A 22,102-nucleotide genomic window follows, 5' to 3' on the forward strand; every position below is an offset into this window, starting at 1 on the left:
CTGACCAGACAGCAATGCGGGGTAAAAGGCAGTTAAGTGACTATCACAGCAACTCTGGGTACTTTTATAGACAGCACAAAAATTCTATTGTCAAGTTCATTGTTGTTTGGAGTCTTTTATTCTTCAAGTTCCTGCCAAAATTCTAGATGGGGATCGCTACCCCAGGGGGAGTTCCTGCATGGTGTGTAGGTTGCCAGGCTACAACCAGTAAACAGCAGGACTTAGGGCACAGACCGTGGAAAATATTAGTGGTCTTCGTGTTCCCTAAGCTTGAACACAGGGCATGTTCCCTATGCCCTGGTTGGTTAGCTCAGTTGGTTAGAGCATCAGCCTGATTTCCCAAAGTGGTGGGTTCAATCTGGGGTCAGGCCACATACAAGACTCAAGCAATGAGTGCAGAAAACTAAGTGGAACAATGAATCTCTCTCCCTCTCTCTCTCCCTCTCTCTTCCCCTTTCTCTGTCTCTCTAAAATCAATAAAGAAAATGTACAAAAAAACCATGTACATGATGAAAAGTCAAGGACTGCTGTGTTCTTGTTTTGATGAGATTTTCACCTTTGGCAAGTGTCATAAATGTGCACTTTGTCCTCGGTTATTTCATCATTTCCCAGCATGCTCTTCATGGGTAAATGATTTTTAGGCTAAGAGAAAATACAGTAGGAATCAGGGTCTCTTTTGATTTTCCTGAAATTGCGTCAGTGGTTGGATTGTTATTGGGGTTTGGCAACCAATGCTCCCTTTCGTGCCCAATGCTTCTGTGTTTCTAACAGTCAATGCCTGCTGGATCAGGGTCTGAGAAACACCTGCCAGAATCCCTCCTGGCTGCAGTTTTATTACTTTCTCCCGACAATGGTAGCAGATTTTGCTTGCCATGCTTCGAGATTATTTTGGTATTACAGATGTAACCCAATTTTGGTGGAGTGTTTGTGTTGTTACTATGAAGCCTTCCTCTTCACCCTTGTTAATGAATTTTAGAATAAGTTATATCTTACCATAAATGAACATCACCATACAAATTATGATTGGGTGCTTACATAACTTTTATAGATAAGACATAGCTTGAGTTTTAAGAAATACAAATGGATCATCTTTTTCTTTTACAAGGTGAGCATTATCATTCTTACATTTATTGTGATTTCATATATATTTGAAATTATTTTAAACATTTTTTATATTTTGTGCTCACCATCCTTTTTGTTTGCATTTTTTCTTCCCCATCCTGCCTTCATTTGATGACAACCTGATGACATTTTCCTTACGTTTCCTTTTCCTCCTATGCTGACGTGAAAGCTAGAATGTGTACATTTCTTATTTTAATTCTTAACCTAAGTATCTAAGCTTTATACTTAACTTCAATTTTTTCTAGAAAATAATAGCTATTGGCATTTGGATAACTTTTGTTCAGTGTACTAATTGTGTGTAAACACGTGTTCAGGCAATAATGTTATCACAGCCTACTCCACCCACACCAACCTGCTAATAGTTTACTGTGAATGGCTATTGTTTTGAGTATTTTGTCTTCAATTCTTTTGATAGTAGGTTTCTGTTTGCTTCCAGAAATTGCTTCATCCATTTGAGTGGGGGTTGCCATGTTCTTAGAGGGCCCAGCAACTGGTCTTAGCTGATTGGCTCAGGAGTGAGAACTGGACCTAGGTAAGGCCAATCAGAGTCCTTCCCTGATGTTTTTGAATAGGGAAAACAGGGCTTGTCCTGTCTAGTCACAGGTGCTGTGATGGCTCGTGTGTGGCACCATCAGTGTCAGCACTAACTCTGCAACCCACAGTGGATGAGAAAGAAGAGACAACAAAACTCTCCAAAAGGCAAATGGTGGAAAGGGACCTGGCTGTTCAGAAGGCGGGGACAAGAATCAGTGCAAGAGTGTGAGCAAGCAGAAGGGCCAGCCCCCATGGTCAATGGAACATGCTGCATTTAGGAAGGAAACTTCCTTTATGTGTAATGTATGAGTGGTTTCCACTTTTCTGTGAAGACCTAAAAAAAAGGAACTTTCTGAATTATAATCATTCTTTTCCAAGGAATAGTGGTGTTGGCAGTGAGAAGGAACCAGTTGTTGGACCTGGGTTCAGGGACCTGGGATCAGTGACCTTGGTTCACCAACCTCAGTTCTTGATTTGGGCTGAGGAAGAATTCAGAACCAAGGAACTCGGACAAAAATGAAAGTTCCTTTAGAAGGCCACAGAGGTGGAAGAAGTATACAGAGGCAAAAGAAGGGTTCTTGGAGACTAGGAGAAAGAGAGGCAAAGAAAATGCTCCTGGGGAAGGTGAGGGGGAAGGCACAGGTGTGCTCCAGAGACAGAAAGCCACTGTGTCCTTCACCTTTAGGGCTTTTATCTGGAGGTGTCAGGGGAGAATCTCAGTGGAATATGCATCAGCTTTCCAGGTGTGCCCTTTCACAGTCGTGAGTGCTGTCCAATGATTGGTCAGCACCAGGCTAGGGGGTCATTCATCATCACAGTTGGTCCTGAAGTCAGCCATGGCTCATTCTGCCTGGCCTTGCTGCTTTTATGGGTCTGGAATAGAAACACAACTGAGGTCTAGATGCTATGTCCAGTTCTATCAAGACTCTGCCTCCAACAGACCCCAAGGCTTTGTTCTTGAGATGATCTGATGCAGGTCACAACCTCATGGTCTTGACGGCTGAATGCTTAAGGTAGTGGTTGTGCCAGAGCTTGTCTGGGAGTCTTTGAGACTTTTCTCTGGCCCACGTTCCTCTTCTAAGGGGGTCTACTGCATGACTTGTGACATGCTAGGGGAGGGAAGGTCACATGCCAGGGGGCAAGGTCCTACAGTACTTATTTCCTAATTCTGCCCATTGTTACATATCAGGGCTTTTTTCCTGGTGACCTTCTGTGTCTGGCCTGTCATTCCCACTCTGCTCATGTCTTTCTAACTGCCCACTCTATCAGTGGGACTCAGTGTGGTCAAGAAAAGTGTGCATGCACACAGATATGCCACCATGTTGAGAAAGACAGAGGAAGAAACTTCGGGACAGAGAGATACAGCCAGAGTAGGATAGGACAAAAGTTTACGATGTCAGGAAGGGGTGACATGAGCAGACAGAGTTATCCTTCGAAGCCCCTGGATGAGGTCCATTTAGAACAAGGAAGGAACCATGAAATATGTTAGGTGGTAGGAGGTAAGTTCACATAATGTGGAGGATACTGTCCAGCAGTATCCATCTTGGCTGCGGGTGTTCGTCGAAACATGCTAAAAACATACACAGAGACAACCAGGTCCTGTGAGGGAATAGGAACAGCAGGGCCACTCCTCACGTGGGGAGCACCTTGGCCACCCTCTCTCCTGGAGAGCACCATGGCCACTTCTCACGTGGGGAGGGCCTTGTTCCCCCTCCAGAGAAGCTTATTATTGGTTTCATTTGAATAAGAATTCAGGTAAAAGCTCATTACTCATTGCTAGGAAGTAAGGATCAAACAATAGATAACAAGGAAGTCTGAGGGCCTATTTTGAGTCAGGGTCAAAGAGCTGTAAAACTTTAAAGAACAAACTTACTTCTTCCTTGGACCCTTATCATTCAACTGAGAGCATTCTAAACAAAGCAGGTTTCACAGGAGTTTACATATTCTTTCTTAGGCCTGATCACCCAGGGAACTAGCCCTTTTCAGCACAGAACTGCACAACCCTGTCATTGTTTCAGGCCTAGGTGGAGCAAGGGAACTAAGGCAACCAAGAGATAAGGAGATTTTTTCCCAGACGATGAGGACTTAGGCTATGTCAAAGCCGAGGAGCGAGGGTCCATCACCCCCTTTTGCTGTAGCCACAAAGTCCTTTCTTGGGGGCCTCCCACGTGATCATGCCTGTCTTAGATCATTCTCCCCTTGGGGAATCTTGCCTGTCATTGGCTAACTGACCAAGCATTGGGGGCCAGTTATGAATGAAGCAGCAGAAGCAACCCCCCTGCCAGGGAGATAAGCTTTTGTCTCCTTGCTGGCTTACGGTCCAAGGACACTCCCTCAGTCTTAGCCTTGGTGGGGGTTACAGCTTCTGATAACCAGGCAGGGCAGTTCCCAACAATATAACATGTCAACCCAAGCAATTATGCTATCTAAACTATCATACTGAAAATAAATTTTGAAAGCTACTGAGTGACAACCTACTTATGTATCTGGCTTCCACCTGAACCTCTTGTCATCCCCTGTGTGTGTTTGTGCACACACATGTGCACATGAACACATGCACACATGTTTATTTTGGGCAGAGGGTGTACACCAGCCAGGTGAGAGGTGCTGAAGCAAGAACCTGGGCCACTCCAGTCCCTTCCTGTTCTGCTGTCTCGAGGAAAAGGGAATGAGCATCAATCCAGTAGTGTGTGGGGTGGGGGGGCTCTGCCCACAGGGCCCCCTGGGTGCCATGGATGAGAATAAGTCTACCAAGACATGATCTGCTTGGGGAGGAAAGATGGCCCATCTCTCAAAGGAGAAAGGCCAAGAGCTGTTTTATCAATGGGCTTTTATTAGGTTCCCTTTGTACAGAAATACAAATAAAGCTCATTAATCATTGTATGGCAGTAAGGATCAAACAACAGATAACATACAAAAAAATCTGAGGGCCTATTTTGATTCAGGGTCAGACAGCTAAAGAGCCATAAAACTTTGAGGAACACTCACTCCTTGCTTGGACTCTTATCATTTAATTGAGAGCATTCTAAACAAAGCACATTTCACAGGATTTTACATATTCATTCTTAGGCCTGATCGCCCGGGGAACCTGCCTTTTCCAGCACAGGGCTGCACCATCCTCTGTCATTGTTTCGGGCTTAAGTCAGGCAGGGGAAGTAAGGCAGCCAAGAGATTCGGAGACTACTCTCAGACAGAATGAGGACTCAGGCTATGTTCATGCCAAGGAGCGAGGGTTCATCACCCCCTTTTGCTGTAGACCCCCAAGTCCTTTCCGGGGGCCTCCACATGATTGTGCCTGTCTTAGATTGTTTCCCCCTTGGAGAATCTTACCTGTCATTGGCTAACCAATCATGCATTGGGGGCCAGTTAGGGATGAAGAAAAAGGAGCAGAAGTGGTGCCCCTGCCAGGGAGATAAGCCTTGTCTCCTTAGTGGCTTACTGTCTGAATGTCATTCACTCAGCCCTAGGCATGAGGGAGTTACAGCTTCTGAAACCAGATAGGGTGGTTTCCAACACAGCAGTGTAGGGACAAAGGGAGAGGGATGTTCCTCTTTCCTTCTTTTGCAAAGTGTTGATCAACTACAATTCTCATTTCCCAGGAGAAAGGGTCACTAAGACTAGTGGAACCTCATTTTTGCCTGTCCTTCAAGACATGTAGATTTCACCATCTGGGGGTGGTTCAGAGACATATTCTAACCTGAATACTGAGGGGTGGGTCAGTTGGCTTCTTGATGAGTCCCCTCTTGTCCAAAAATCCCTGGATGTTACACTTAAATTGTTCTGTGATGAACACGGTGTGGCCAGCCAGCCCCAGCCAAATGCCCTAACAGAGGGCACCTATGTGCACACCCTGAACCTATGAGTGTCAACTCACAAGCTCATGATGACAGGTGACTGCAGTACTCGGAACATTGTCCTGAGGCAAAGAAAAGCAGAGTGGGGTGTAGCAGTCTATGAAAGGGACGATCATGGAAGGATTCCTGCCCCAGGGACATGCCAACAAGAGAGTCATCAGGATGGGAACAGGCAGGTACCAGTGGAGCAGGCACATCCCAGGCCTGCTCCAGGGAGTAGAAGCCCAAGGTTCCTCAAGAGGACCATGTCTGACTGCTGAGATGGTGCTGCCCAGACCAGGAGTGAGCTGGTGAGAGGGCCTGAAGCAAACAAGGGGAGAAGGAGGCTAGGAGCCTTGCTGCTTTGGCTCCCAAGAATATGCTGAAAAGGAAAAGGGAGTCCAGCCAACCAGGATGGGACCAGAAGAGATCGAGGACCTGCAGCAGAGAAATACAGGCTGTGGGTGCTGATTTGGTGAAGTGACAGCTGAGGTGACCGGGGACATGGGCAATCTCTGTTGGCAGCAAGAACAGGAAGCTGTCCCTTGATTCCTCAGTGACCTCTGCCACAGTCACTGCCACACAAAAAACACAAAGATAGTCTGCCCCTTGTACCTGGGCTTCCGGGGCAACAGCCGGGATGACAGGGGAGTGTGGTGGGTACTCATTAATAGAGAATTTGCTCAGTCCTTCTTCTGGAACACTCACTCATGTGCCCTGCCCTACAGTGGCCTGTGTGTCCTCACCTCCAGGTCACACATGTCCTCCTGGGAACCGGCAGGGGGCAAGCAGCTTCCTACCCCCTTGCCAGCAGAGTGACCAGTGGGCGGCGGCGGGGGGGCCGGAGCCACTCTTTGAAATTGGGTCAGTGGTGTGACCTTCCTGAAGGTCTGCTCCCTCATCTGTGAGATGGGGGAAGGGGAAGGCTGGAGGGTGTGGCTGTTTGTTGAGGGCCTTGCTAGCCCTGAGGTCCTGTGACTTAAGGGAACCTTAATGCAGGTGCAGCACCTTCCATGCAGGGTGGTGTAGGAGCTGTGCCTTCCACTGGGCTCGTGACTGGGTGCCCCTGCTCTCCCCTTCTAGCCCAACCAGTTTGCCTCTTTTGCTTCCATTTCCAGGCCAAAATGGAAAGGAAAGTTTAAGGAAACTAGAAAATTCAAGAAAAGGAAACTAAACCTTTGAGCATCTCAATGCTCAAGAAGCCTGCTTTACCCTCAAAACACTATGAAATGATTTTGCAGCGTACAAGAGGTGTTTTGATGGATTCCTTTAAAAGGCCAGTCTCCCAAGTTGCTGTACAAATAGGGTCCCAGTCACACAAGGTTACTCATGAAGTTTCAAGAGCAGTTGTGTTGTGCAAAGAAAACAGCATATGAAGATCGTTGCCAGGGCCGTGTCCTTTGGGAAAGGGTGGGAATGTGTGAAGGATGGGAAGCCATTCATGTCATTATTTTGTGCATTACTTTGAAGTTGTAATTGTCCTTTGAAAGTTTGCTTGTATAATTGATTTGTTGAACAAACACAGTCCATAGTGTAATCAAAACACAAACTGATTTTTTTTGTCTTTGACCCTTAAAAATGTAGTCCCTGGGGTAGCCAGGAAGAGCACTTGGGCTGGACCTTGTTCAGAAATAGTGTTATGGTCACTTCACATCCCAAAACAGAGTTTGGGTGCTGCCTGCCTGGGTGCCAGTGAAGGCCTGGGCACCTGGCTTGGGGGCTTGGACTCTCGGGTCACCCATGATGGTGGAAGCCAGCTCACCTGGGCAGGACACAGGTCAAGCAAAATCTACATCTACAGAGCTACAGCAATGAGTGGGTGGGGAGGACCAGGGTTAACACAGTATCGGTCAAACACAGGGAGGTTGGGGAGTAAGGGGACAATGGTTGGGCTGAGGAAGGACTTGAGACCACCTAGGGAGAGCCTGGGACCAGGTACCATTCTAGCAGGCAGGAGGCCCTGTCAAGAATGGTGGTGTTGACCTGCTCAGCAAGACAGGGTAAAAAAAAAAATGATGAGAAAAATATCAGATCGCATCAGAGAATCTCAGAGAGGATGAGCGGTGAGCATCCTCAGGGGGCTTTTATAGGTTCTGAGTTGTGGACTTGTCCACCGCCCTCGCCACTCTCCTCACTTACTCACCATGATCTTGGACGTAAGCCCCTCCCCTCCAAGAGCCTCAGTTGTTTGTTTTCCTGTGAAGCAGGTTTAGCAATGGCTGTCTGCCACAGCCAAACCTCACCTCGGGTGTGTGTGTGTCACTCTGTTGTAAGGTAGACACAGGAAGAGAGTGTGTGAAGCTGAGAGTGAGAGTTTTTGTGTTATGTCCTCACATGTGGGTTGCTACTTGGCCAGATGTGCAGTGCGGGGGGGTAGAAGCTGTGGTCCCTGATTTCACAAGGAGGATGCATGACAGTCATGCACAAAATACCTCCAACTCACCCCAGCCTGGCATGGGAGCTCGAAGGAGAAGGGGTGTGGTGAGTGGGGTGACACCCGCAGCACTGGCCATCATTAAAGAGGAGCAGCTTCATGGAGGGAGGGTAGACAGAGAAGGGGAAGAACTTGGAATAAGTCTCTTCGGGTTAAAGGAGTTAGGGGTCAACTCCTTCCTGTGCCCCGGCACTCTGGCAGGAGGAAGGGAGTGGAGGCTGGCACATTTCCCAGTCTAGGGCCCATCTGCAGGGCCCAAGACTCCGAGGTCTCCGGAGTGACCCCAAGGGGGCGAGGTGGGCATGGCTGCTCCACCCCGACCTTGGGTAGGAGAGGCTTCTCCAGGGGCTGGCTCTCCCAGCCTGGGGCCCCCTCTCCCTGCTGGGCCGGACCCCCGGGGTGCTTATCTCTCAGCCTGATGACAAGCACCCTGCAAAGCTGTGAAAATAATGGTCATGCCATTCCAGGCACTCAAATGGTCAGTCGGGAATCTCCTGGGGGGCCCATGTGCACGCACAAGTGCACACACACGCTGGCTCCCTGTGCCTCGGGTTGTAACAAGGAAGGAGGAAGTGTGAACAAAGTGTTTCTCACTCAAGGAACTGGTGTGAGAGTCAGTGGCAGCTCTGTGAGGCCACAGCGGTTCCCTCCTCCTCAGGTCCTGCATAAGGAGCTCCTTATGGCCACACGGCTCCTTATCCCCGGTGACCCTGGGAGCACTCTGTTGTCTTTGGTTTGGCTGAGCATTGCACGCTTGTCACTCCTCTGTATGCATTTAAGACCCTTCCTTTGTTCTGGTTTCCTTGGACTGAGAGTGTTTGTTGTGGTTTTTGGCATCATTTGTCAAGGCCATGGCAAAGACTCACTAGGGGGTTGTTGAGGAACAAAGCAGAGGATTTGAGTCACTTCAGGAAACCCAGTGTAAACCAGGTCTCCAGACTGGGAGGGTCACGGTGACAGCTTTCAGGTCCCTAGGGCCACACCTGCTACCCTGCCACCTGAGCTCACTTTGGGACTCCAGCAGGCTCTTCAGTAGCTGGGCAACACGATCCTCCATTTTTGTCTTTTTTTTTTTTAAGAGAAGCTTTCCTTAAAGGGTGATGGTGTCCTTTGGGTTTCTCCACTTGGCCCATGTTGCTTGTAGCTCTGAGCCACCGCCCCCATCCTCAGAGTCAAAATGCAGCCTGGGTGGAGTTGGCATCGGGGTGGCATCTCCAAGGTGGCACAGGAGGTGGCTTGGACCTGGAGGCCTGATGGGGACCTTCCTGGGCTTCTGCTAGAAGCTGAGTTCTCCTCATGCTTTTCCTCCAGTTTGGGGCACAGTGGAGAGTGAAGGTCCTTAGCATCGGGGATGGTCAGACTGGGTCAGAATCTGGTTATTTATCACCAGTTTTCATCCCCCTGTGGGGCCCATGCTGCTTCCTCTGTGCTCAGTTTCTCTCTTCTGCTCTTCTGTTCTTTCAAGGGCTTGAAAGACTCATGGTCCATGTTGAAAGAAGAGCAAGGTTGGTGGTCAGACTTCCAGACCCTGAGGGAAAAGGGGGCATGATGGCCCTGAGCACAGGCAGAAAGGCCAGGCAGGCCAGCCAGGCTGGAGGCCAGAAGGCAGAGGCCAGGTGTACATAGGCAGTGGATTTCGGGAAAAGGGACACATGATGCCATACTATCAGGACCCTGGGGAAGGGGAAGGATGTTTCATAGTGAAGCCCGGGGGCAAGAAGTAAGACACAGGACTGTCCCAGGACAACTGGACACGTGGTCCCTCCTCAGAGGTTCTGCTGCAGAGCTTGGTCTTTGCGTGGAGCACACAAGGCTTGCCCCTGGAGGCTCTTGGTAGGTAGACAGTGGATCCACTTTGTGGTTTTTAAAGCTCACTCCAGCTCTGTGTGGATGGGAGATTGGAGGAGGGCAAAGGAGCTGTGAGACCAGGCTTGGCCTGGGTGGGGGGCTGCCCTGGAGCTGCACAGTGAGGGAAGAAGGGCCTGTCATGGGTCTCCAGGGTTATGAGAGGGCTGAGTTTGTGCCATTGGCTGTGTCCTGATAAAAGGCAGCTCTCTCAGCCCTCCTGCTCTCTCCTCTTCTGATGGGAGGCAGTGTCTGCTGGGAATCCTGCTTGGAAACAGGCCACCTCTGCATGTCCCTTCCCCTCTGGATGTGAGGGTCCCCAGCCCAAGGCCATAAGTTAGTGACCCTGGGACACAGGGCTGGAACTTGCTCTCCACACCCACCTTCAACCACCATGAGCATCTGCTCTGCTGGCAACACTGCAATCACCGGGGAGCAGGGCAACACAGATGAGACTCAGATTTGGTGCTAAATCATGGAGGAGATGGGGGGCCTTATGATGTTGTTTTTTCTAATTTTATTAAATTTTTAAAGTATTTTTTAGAGGCAAATGACCCTCATTTTTTAAAAGATTTTATTTATTTATTTATTATAGAGAGGGAAGGGAGGGAGAAAGAGAGAGAGTGAAACATCAACGTGGGGTTGCTGGGGGTCATGGCCTGCAACCCAGGCATGTGCCCTGACTGGGAATCGAATCTGCAACACTTTGGTTCGCAGCCCGCACTCAATCCACTGAGCTACGCCAGCCAGGTAAAGTATATTTTATTGATTATGCTGTTACAGTTGTCCCATTTTTTTCTCCCCTTTATTCCTATCTGCCCTGCACCACTCCCACCAGAATTCACCCGCCTTAATTTATGTCCATGGGTCATGCATATCAGTTCTTTTGATTCTCCATTTCCTATATTGTTTTGAATCTACCCCTCTCTATTTTGTGTTTACCAATTATGCTTCTTATTCCTATACCTTTAGCCTTTAGCCTTTCCTCCTGACAGCTGAAAACCCTCTGTGTGATCTCCATTTCTGTGACCCTGTTCCTGTTTTACTGTGTGTTTAGTTTGTTTTTGTTTTTGTTTTTTTAGGTTCGGTTGTTGATAGCTGTGAGTTTATTGTCATTTTACTGTTCATAGTTTTGATTATCTTATTTTTCTTAGATAAGTCCTTTTAACATTTCATATAATAAGGGCTTATTGATGATAGACTCCTTTAACTTGACCTTATTTGGGAAGTACTTATCTGCCCTTCCATTCTAAATGATGGCTATGTTGGATAGAGTAATCTTGGATATAGGTCCTTGCCTTTCATGACTTGGAATACTTCTTTCCAGCCCCTTCCTGCCTGTACAGTTTCTTTTGAGAAATCAGCTGATAATGTTATGGGAACTCTTCTGTGGTTTACTGTCTCTTTTTCTCTTGCTGCTTTTCAGATTCTCTCCTTATATTTAATCTTGGTTAATGTAATTATGATGTACCTTGGTGTGTGCTTCCTTGGGTCCAACTTCTTTGGGACTTTCTGAGCTTCCTGGTCTTCCTGGAATTCTATTTCCTTTGCCAGATTGGGGAAGTTCTCCTTCATGAGTTTTTCAAATAAGTTTTCAATTTGTTGCTCTTCCTTTTCTCCTTCTGGCACCCCTATCATTCAGAGGTTTGAATGTTTAAAGTTGTCTTGGAGGTTCCTAAGCCTCTCCTCAATTTTTTGAATTCTTGTTTCTTCATTCTGTTTTGGTCGAATTTTTCTTTCTTCTTTCTGCCCCAAATCATTCATTTGAGTCCCAGTTTCATTCCCTTCACTGTTTTCCTTTATATTTTCCTTTATTTCTCTGTACATTTTCCTTTATTTCACATTGCCTAGCCTTCACTTTTTCCTCTATGTTCTTACCATATTCAACCATTTCTGTGAACATCCTGATTACCTGTGTTTTAACCTGTGCGTCTGATAGCTTGGCTATTTCTTTGTCACTCAGTTGTTTTTCCTGAGCTTTGATCTTTTCTTTCACTTGGGCCATATTTTTTTTGTCTCGATGTTCTTGTTACATCATAAAGGGTAGAGCCTTAGGTACTCACTGGGGCAGGGCAACCTACATCTCTGGGCTGTGGTGCTGTAATGTAGAAGTGTTCCAAGAGGGAACAATGATGGTGGCTTGGCTCTTGGCAGCTTTCAGTTACTTCCCTTGCTACCCACAAGGAAGTGGGGCCCTTCTGGTACTGACCCAAGTGGTTGTGTAGACCCACATTCTAGGACCCTGTGGGTCTCTCCAATGAACTCTCCTCTGTGCCTGTGAGTTTCTCCCACCGCCACAACCTCTGGGGTTTACAGTCAAAGGTTTTGAGGCTTTATTTCCTCATGCTACTATCCTGGGTTATATAGTCTTCTCTCTCCCCAGTTATTCCTCCCGGTTTATCTGCATGCAAATGTAGGACTGCTCTGGTTCTAGCCCCTGTCTTGCATGCTTGGTCCTCCAGCTGCTAACTTGCCACACGTCCTCTCTGCCCTGGCTGCCTGTCTCTGCTACTCCTACTGGGCTGGATGAATGTTTCCTCTTTAACTCCTTGGTTGTCAGACTTCCATACAGTTCGGTTTTCTGGCACTTCTGCTTGTTTTTTTGTTTTTAAAATTGTTCTGGTCCTTCTTTTGGTTGTGCAAGGAGGCAAAGTATGTCTATCTACAGCTTCATCTTGGCTAGAACTCAAATTTATTTCTTCATAATGGACACAACTTCAAAGTCCAGAGATCCCATGTGAGAACTCTGCTTTTCAGTTTTTGGTGAGTCAGGAGGTTTCAGCTCCTCTGGTGGTTGTTTCCTATTACTCTTTTTAAAATTTAAATTATTTTATTATTGTTCAATTACAGTTGTCCATATTTTCTCCCCATCCCTCCCTCCTCCTCCCTCCAAACCCACCTCCCTTCCTTGCTTCTATCCTCCCCCTTGGTTTTGTCCATGTGTCTTTTATCATAGTTCCTGAAAACCTGATGTTCCTGAAGTGGTATCTCATTGTGGTTTTAATTTGCATTTCTCTAATGGTTAGTCATGGCTGAGCGTCTTTTCATGTGTCTCTGGGCCCTCTGTATGCCCTCACTGGAGAAGTGTCTGTTCAAGTCTATTGTTCTTATGGCAGTTTCTGTTGTAAGTGGAGCCCAGTAGCTCTGGTCTTCCACCTAGACATGCTGTTGACACAGATGCTTCTAGCCAGGGGCAGGGAAGAGGTGGGCCTTCTGGGAGGGAGTTGATGCTGGTGGAGGGGTGGGTCCCCCTAGAACACCTCTCTCCACACCAGAGGAAGACCTTTCTGAACAGGGCCTTATGAACCACCTTGGGACAGGTTGGGCTCAGGGGGATTGGCACCAACATATTCTTCCTGCACCTCTCAGACCTGCCTTCTCCAGTGACATTACCTGTTTCCCATCTGGGACATATCTCCAGCCAGCTTTGAAATGATAGGTAGATTCCCTCCACTTCCTTCTCTCCGGTGTCTTCTGAACAAAAGCTCACAAGCCCTTCTCGTCTTAGAATCTGTACTGCTAACCACAGGGAGAAGGTCAGGCTGACCAAAAAGACAAAAATGGGGAGGTCGTGCAGGTGGGGAAATGTCACCAAGCTCTCCAGCAACATGTTCCTGGTCTGAGCTGAGCTATCAAAGGGGCTGCCTCCATGGTCCCCTGGCAGAGTCCCTCTGTGCCTCTGTTCTCACTGTCCTGGAGAGTCAATCCTGTTTGGCATCTGGACTTCCCACACTTGGTTGCAAATGACTGTTTATGTTTATGTTTAGTTTTGGGACTCCATGTAAGGAGTTGCCTTCTCTGAGCTAATGCCCTGCCATCAGATTGGGGTGTTTTTCTGTCTGTTCCCACAGTAAGCTGTATTAGTACTTACTAACCCTGTTATTGTTGTCACCATGCAGGTCTGTCTCTCAGCCCAGGCAGTGGTTTCTGTGTGTGGGGGGACACACTGTACCCTTCTCCACCACACAGATATTTAGTATTTCTATAGCACTTTTCTATGTTGTGCTCAAGGCACACATGACTAATCTATCACAGCTCTCTGTTTCTGATGATCCTAGACCTAGCTCCATAATCACTCTCAGGCCAGCATTCCAGGAACCAATCATCGCCCCTTGCAAAAGGAATGCATCACATTGTCTGGTCTGGGGCATTCCCTGGCACATGTGTATCTTGTCACTTGACACCAACTGTTGCAGTGACAGGAGAAGAAAGATAAACAACGAACCTCTTGTAGAAATATGCCCATTCTCATCAAGGGGAGAGAGGGAATTGGGAACAAAAGGAAGAGCTATAGAATTAAAAAAGAAATCCAAGGGTGAATGTATTTCATCTGGATGAAGCCAAATGCAGATGTTCAGCCCTAAATCCTGACTAGAAGCTGATACAAAGCCTGGGCTCATGGTATTCTTCCAGAATGAAGCACTAGGAGACTGAACTCACAGCTCATGGCAAGGAACCCAGGTGGCACCTCATAGCCTCAGGACCTCACAACATTGCTCATCCAGGCTAGCACAGCAGAAGCAAGTCCTGCAAAGCCATATGCCCCTAACCAAGAGTCACCAACCACCAAAACACTCAGAGAGTGTTTTGATAAAAATAAATGATAGGTAATCTTCTTTGTAGATGGTGTGGGCTTTACTACAGTCTGGTGGTCAAGACTGGGGTCTCTAAGGGAAAATCAATCACACAAAACAAAACCAAAGAGAGGGATTGTGTGCAAGGCAGGAAGAGATCAGGGCTGACGTTGTGGGTCTGCCAAGTTCTAGGTCTCCTGCAGTGTGAATGCCAAGAACAAGATATTAAACCCCGTGAGGTGGGTGGATGTGGTTCAGTCTGAGGCCCCATGTGTCTCAGCTCTTGGGCTATGGAATTAGGGTGGCATCCAGAAGTTGTGGCTCAGGGCATCACAGGCCCATGAATTCCATGGACTCATCCCACTGCCTTGAAGGCCACCCTCCTTTATCCAAGGCTGGGGGCCAAGGAGAGGGTGCCCTGCCAGGACAAGTCAGCCCAAAGAGATGCTTTCCCTTTGACTCCAGGTCCTGTATATGCCCAGCAGCCCACATCCTGCTGTGCCCCAACCTTGGGGCTGACTTCCCACCAGTGAATTCAGATTCTCCAGGAGTAAAATGAAGCCTATATTCAGGGAGCATTTGAGAACCTTGGAGGCTCACCTAGATAAATGTTAGAAATTGTCTCACAAATGTCAGTGCTTTTGCAGTTGGGGAGTAGCCAGATTATTCCTACAGCAATCAATCTAACACTCATAAACTCTTCCCACAGGTTAGCTATTGACTGTTAGCAATGTCACTCACTTTCTTTCTATTGATTTATGGCAGCAGTAGGAATAGGAGACACGCCTCCTTTCAGCTAGGAATCTATAAATACCAAGGGGTTTTTATTCAAAGTGAGAAGAACCCAGCAAAATGGGGATCTCCAGACTCATCCTTCAAATGTGGCTATTAAGTCAATTTCTATTTTCAGGTATTATCTCTAATTGCTATACTTGTTAATTTCACTCCTGCCTCTCCAAGTCATGGGAAATTTTATCTGCCTGTTTCTGGGTGCCAGAATTTGTTTTTTTAAGGGGATTTTTATATCAAGGAGGAGGCAGTTCTTTGCTGATAGTTGTCATTGCAAGTATGTAAAAGGAATGGCTCTTTTCTCTCTGTTTCTGGCTGCAAAGTGCAATGGCTGTGGTGGGACAAGGCCATCACTAAGTCAGTGTTTTCAGTGAGTCACTCAGTTCAATAATCCACCGACTGGTCTTAGAAAATTCCTGAGGTGGATGTGTGCTATCAGGAGGCCCTAAAACTTTGCCATAAGTTTGGGTCCTGTGGAAACAGGCAGGATAGGTGGCTCCTGTCATTGGTCATTATGTCATTGGTCACTTCTTTCTGCAGGTGTGTCTGGCTTGATAAATTTCTGAGCAAAAGTGGATCCAGGGCACAGACAAGATCACTAAGGTTCTGAGTGTGTGTTTGCTGCTCACTGCTTTGGATAAGTGACTTGAACTTGGTAGCTCAGCATATCTTTGTGTTCTTAGAGTGTCAAGATGTAAAACATACATGAAAGAGTCTGGGACAAATCAGGGGAACCATTGCAGCTTAGTGTCATTTTGCACAAACACTAAGTGAACAGGGTAACTACCAGCCTGTTTATTATTTCTCTCCTTGCACCTCAGTCTCTCAGTTACTCAATCTCTCTTTTCTGCTTTGCATCATTCTCTCTCTCCTTCCTTTCCTCTCTCTCTCCCTTTCCCTCTGTTTCTTCCTTCTGTTCTTCTTCTCTTTCCTCATTCTTTCTGTCTCTCCCTCCCTCCCTCCTGTCCTTCATTCATTTTTCTTTCCTTCTTCTCTTCCACTACTCCCACCTTCTTGATATCCCTTTTTGCTACATTCATGAATTCCAAAAAGTGAGCAAAAACATCCTAATTTCACAGCTAAAGAAATGGAGGCTCAGAGAGGGCAAGGGACTTGGCTGAAGTCCTAAAGTTGAGAGGTGGTGAGGGTGGGTTTCAATCTCAGATAACTTGAGAACTTTCCCTCCTACCCCCAGTCTTCTAGAGGGTGTTCTGAAGATGAAGGTTCATTTAGGGAATTGCTTTCATGAAAGCAGGACCAAAAATACAACCTCAGAACCCTGGTGATGAAGAATAGGCTGCATGGTGTGACATGTGTGCCCCACATGGTGACACCAGCTGGCCAGCTAGAAGATGCCACCTTCCCTTCTTGTCAGGAAGACCTTAGGGGTGCTGGCTCTGGGCTATCTGAGGCTGGAGGTTGTGTTTCCATGAAAACACTTGAAAACAGGAGGTAACGTTCTTAGCTCCAGATTTATTGGTACCAGGTTAATCCCTGGATTTGCTCTGAGTCTGGAGAGGGATATGGGATGCACGTCAGCCCCTAAAGGACAGGGAGAGTATTGCCCTGCCCTTATCCATGAAGGGGCAAAGGCAGCAGTGCTCTTGGATGGAACCACCCAGGAAGTTTTGTGTGCTGTGTGCACACTCATGCACACACATACGTAGCATGGACATGGGGAAGACACGGATGTCGTGTGCTCAGGTAGTGTAGACATCACCTCGCACTGTCACCTGTGCTACTCTGGGGACATCAGCTCCTCTGGTCTCTAACATCATACTGCATACTGGGATGCTTTGCCATTTACCTGCTGTACTCTAACTCATGTCTTCTCTGATGTTAGGGGGCAGGTATCATGGTCCCATTTCATGGCTAAAGAAATGGAGGCTCAGAGAGGGCAAGTGACTTGGCTGAAGTCCTAAAGCTGGGAGGTGGTGGGGGTGGGTTTCAATCTCAGGCCCCTCCAGAGCTGGCTGATGCAATCACCCCATGGGCTCATTCCGATGGGCAGCATCATGACCGTCCCTGGCCCGGGATGAGCAAGCACCTTCTCAAGTGGCCCTTTCTCCTCCCTTTCAAGGTCGGAAACAAGGAATTACACTGAGGAGTCAGTTATGTGTTCTCTTTACTGGGGATTAAATGCAAGCAAAGATGTTTACACCTTCAGTGGAAAAGGAAAACTGTCCCTGGCCTGACCTAGCAAAATCTTTAAAAACATTTTTATTTCTTTTTAGAGGGGAAGAGAGGGAGAAAGAGAGGGAGAGAAACATCAAAGTGTGAGAGAAACATTGATTGGTTGCCTCTCTCACATCCCCATGTGGGGACCCAGCCTGCAATCTAGGCATTTGTTCTAGACTGGGAAGCTACTTGTAACATTTCAGGTCACAAGCTGGCACTCAATCCACTGAGCCACACCAGCCAGGGCCCAAATAACCTTTTAAAGGGAAAGAAGTTGAGGGTTGATGGGTTTGTTGACTTTTCCAAAGTCACACGGGAAGACAAAATCTAGTTCAGATATCACATTTCTGTACCAGATTCAAGTTTACATTCAATCCTTGATTCTTCTCAGAGGAGGCCCAACTATATTTTCTGTTTCTTCTCTGTTCTACAATCTGTAGCAGAGAATACTACAACAAATATCAAGACTACTTCTTCAATAGCCAATGAACAATTTTCTGTGGGTCCTTCTCTGCAGGTCATGATACCGAGCATACCATGGGTTTGCCTCTCACACAGGAGAACGTTAGGGGTAGGGTGAGAGGGAATGCTGTAAGCATGCAGTGCAAAGGGAGATCTCTCGTGAGACAGAGGACTTAGCTTGGGTGGTAGCCTCCTTTGTTGTCCATGTCCCAGTGGGTGGGGAGGAGTCAGGGGTTTCCACAGCCCTGTGTGCTTTGGGTCAGAGACCACAGAGATCAATTTCAAGACCACAGTGGGGCCAGCTCAGTCATCTCTTCAATGTTGTGCTGGCCCCAGCCACCTCACCCCCATATACCTGGATGAGGACTGGAAGGAGCATGTGCAAAATGGTCTCCAAGAGCAGATCCCCAGATAAACATCACGGCTGCTCTCAGGACAGGCAGTTCTCACCAGAGTTCTCTCCATTATGGGGTGGTCATGGGACACATGGGAAATGGCAGGAAATCGAGGCCCTGCCCACAGCCTGCTGAGAAATGAAACACATGGATGGTCTTTAGAATCTCTCTGGGTAGCAACCCGAGGAACATTTTCTTCCCCCTAAATTTCTAGTAGTTTGGGTTGGAGGGAGGTCACTGTAATTTCACCATGAAGAACTCTGATTAAACACAGGTTCATAGTGAAGCCCAGTTAGAGATACATTTAGGGAACTTTGCTATATGGAGCACTCTAAATGGCCTCAAGCATGCAGCCTCAAGAGGAACATATAAGAGGCATGCTATAACTACACCTAAGGATGGAATAAAGTCGCTGCATGAGGGGTGGGACTGGGAGTCCCTCTCACCTGCCTGGGGGCCATTGTGGGTGATCCCCTCAATTGGAGTAGCCTTGACCTGAAGAGATAGGATGTCTCTGCTCCTTTCCTATGATAAAGGTGAACCTCTGTACATGTGAAAAATTGACTATTTCCCTATGGTTAGGGCAGGAGTGTGTCCCAAGAGTATGGAATGTTCCTCAGGACTGGCAGCTCAACATTGTCATGGGGGAGGTGTTTTTTTTTTCTGTCTCTAGGGTTTGGGACCCAAGGGGCTTTGGAAGTGCGGCTGGTGAATGGAGGTGACCGGTGTCAGGGCCGGGTGGAGGTTCTCTACGGAGGCTCCTGGGGGACTGTGTGTGACGACAGTTGGGACATCGATGATGCCAACGTGGTATGCAGGCAGCTGGGCTGTGGCTGGGCCGTGTCGGCTCCGGGAAGCGCCCGGTTTGGTCAGGGCTCCGATCCCATTGTCCTGGATGATGTGGACTGTTCACGGTACAATTCCTACCTGTGGAGCTGCTCGCACCGAGGCTGGAACTCGCACAACTGCAACCACGGGGAGGACGCTGGAGTCATCTGCTCAGGTGGGCCTCACACATTGCTGAACCCCTCCCGGGTGACATTGCAGAAACCAAGCATACTTCCTAGTCCTAGGCTAATTCCCAAGCATCATAATGCTGTGCCTAGCACTGGAGACTGCACTAGGGTAGCTGGCACCCAATATATAATGTCACTTACTGTAGGTGAGAAATCATCTTGGTTACAGTAGGTATGTCCCCAGCAACCTGCTGGGATTGCTGGATATCAGGTTAGTGTGAGCTATTCCCCGTGTTCATACACAGGATCAAGCCTCCTTAGGACAGAGCAGGGAGCCTTCCCTGTGGGGTCAGGTTGGCATCCCTCTCAATACCCTGGGGGTGGTCAAAGGAGCTCCCTTCCATGGGAGCAGCCTTAACCTGGTGGGAAGGACAACACTGCTCACTTCTTGTGATGCAGCTGAACCTCTAACATGTGTCCAAAACTGACTTGCTTGCCCTGCAGTGGTTAGACCAGGAGTGTGTCCCAGGTGTCTGGCATATTCCTCAGCCCTGGCAGCTCAACATAGTCATAGAGGTGATGTTCTTTTGCCTTCCCTAGGATACGGGACTGAAGGGAATTATGCCCTGAGGCTGGTGGATGGAGGGGACCAGTGTGAGGGCCGCGTGGAGCTTCTCTACCAAGGCTCCTGGGGGACCGTGTGTGACGACGACTGGGACATCCACGAGGCCAACGTGGTGTGCAGGCAGCTGGGCTGTGGCGAGGCCACGTCGGCTCCGGGAAGTGCCCGGTTCGGTCAGGGCTCGGGGCCCATTCTCCTGGACGACGTGGGCTGCTCAGGGCAGGAGACCCACCTGTGGAACTGCCGGCACAGAGGCTGGAACTCGCAGAACTGTAACCACGGGGAAGATGCTGGTGTCATCTGCTCAGGTGGGCCTCAGACATCACTGAACCCTGTCTGGGTGACATCTCAGAGACCAAGCACACTTCCCAGTCCAGGGCTAATTCCCAAGCATCATGACACTGTACACAGCAATGAAGTTTGCGCTAGGGCAGCTCAAACCCAAGATACTGTCACTGGCTGCAGCTGAGAGCATCTTAGTTAGAGTGAGTGAGTCCCCAACATTGAGCTGGGATTGCAAGAAATCAGGTTGTTGGTGGCTGTGCATCAATGATTATTCACAGGATCCAGCTTCTGGAGGGCAAACCACAGAGCCTTTCATGTGCGGTCAGGGTGATAGTCCCACTCACCTCCCAGGGGGCAGTAATGGGTGCTCCCCTCCACTGGAACAGCCTTGACCTGGTGAGATAGGATGTCTCTTCTCCTTTCCTGTGTTGAAGATGATCTCTGCACATGTCCAGAGATAAATGTTTCTCATAGGTTGTTAGGCCAGGAGGGTGTCCCTGGAGTCTGGCACGTGACTCAGGCCTGCCATCTCAACATAGTCATGAAGGAGTTGTTCTTCTGCTGTTTATAGGGTTCAGGACTGAATCAAGTTTGGCCCTGAGGCTGGTGAATGGAGATAACCGGTGTCAGGGCCGAGTGGAGGTTCTCTACAAAGGTTCCTGGGGGACCGTGTGTGACGACAGTTGGGACATCAACGATGCCAACGTGGTGTGCAGGCAGCTGGGCTGTGGCAAGGCCTCAGCAGCTCCTGGAAGTGCCCGGTACAGTGAGGGCTCAGGGCCCATTGTCCTGGACAACGTGGACTGCTCAGGGCACGAGTCCTACCTGTGGAACTGCCCGCACCAAGGCTGGAACTCCCACAACTGTAACCACGGGGAGGACGCCAGCGTCATCTGCTCAGGTGAGCCTCAGACATTGCTGAACCCCTACTGAGTGACATTGCAGAGACCAAGCACACTTCTCAGTCCTGGGATAACTCCCAAGCTTTATGACCCTGTGCCTGGCACTGGAGTTGGCACTAGGGCAGCTCAAACCCAAGATATTGTGTCACCTGATGTAGCTAAGAGCATCTTGGTTAAAATAGACGAGTCCTCAGCATCCTCCTAGGATTGCTGGACATCAGGTTGGTAGTGGCTGGGCCCTGTGTTCATACACAGGATCAAGCTTCCTGAGGACAGAGCAGGGAGTCTTATTGTGTAGGGTAAGGGTGGAATCCCAGTCAACACCCTAGAGGCAGTCATGGGTGTTCCCCTTAATTGGAGCAGCCTTTACCTGGTGGGAAGAATATCTCTGCTCCTTTGTTTTGATGAAGATGACTGTCTACAGGTGTCCCAAGCTGACTGTTGGACCTGGGTCACTAGGCCAAGATGATGTCTCAGAGTCTGAAACCTGCCTTAGGCCTGGTGGCTCAACATAGTCATGGAGGATATGTTCTTGTGCCATCTCTAGGGTTCAGGACAGAAGGCACTTTGGACCTGAGGCTGGTGAATGGAGGACACCGCTGTAAAGGCCGGGTGGAGGTTCTCTACCAAGGCTCCTGGGGGACCGTGTGTGATGACGGTTGGGACATCAAAGATGCCAATGTGGTGTGCAAGCAACTAGGGTGTGGCTTGGCCACATCAGCTCTGGGAAGTGCCTGGTTTGGTCAGGGCTCAGGGCTGATTGTTCTGGATGACATGAGCTGCTCAGGGCTTGAGTCCAATCTGTGGAGCTGCTCACACCGAGGCTGGAACTCACACAACTGTAACCACGGGGAAGACGCCAGCGTCATCTGCTCAGGTGGGTTCCAGACATCTCTGGTCCCCCATCTGGGTGACATTGCAGAGACCAAGCACACTTCCCAGTCCTGGGTTAATTTCCGGGCATCATAACACTGTGCCTAGCACTGGCATTTGCACTAGGGCAGCAGGCCATCGAGATACTATGTCACTTGCTATAGCTGAGAAAGCATCATGTTAGAGTAGGTATGTCCTCATCATCCTGATGGTGCTGCTCAGAATTGATTGGTGGTAGCTGTGTGCCCATAGTTACACTCAGGATAAAGCTTCTCAAGGGCAGAGTTGGGAGCCTTTT

At 48.5% G+C, this 22,102-nt stretch overlaps 1 protein-coding gene and 1 long non-coding RNA gene across 2 annotated transcripts in view; both read left to right on the forward strand.

Annotated features, from left to right (window-relative positions):
- Positions 1-22,102, forward strand: part of DMBT1 (deleted in malignant brain tumors 1) — a 313,958-nt gene that overhangs the window by 83,995 nt on the left and 207,861 nt on the right. The gene's annotated exons all lie outside the window — the stretch shown is intronic.
- LOC118500926 lies at positions 19,086-20,745 on the forward strand. The gene is made up of 2 exons (XR_004903511.1): positions 19,086-19,169; positions 20,601-20,745. It is a non-coding gene; the product is annotated as an uncharacterized LOC118500926 (long non-coding RNA).

Source organism: Phyllostomus discolor, chromosome 5 (genome assembly GCF_004126475.2).
Source record: "Phyllostomus discolor isolate MPI-MPIP mPhyDis1 chromosome 5, mPhyDis1.pri.v3, whole genome shotgun sequence".
Classification (NCBI taxonomy): domain Eukaryota; kingdom Metazoa; phylum Chordata; class Mammalia; order Chiroptera; family Phyllostomidae; genus Phyllostomus; species Phyllostomus discolor.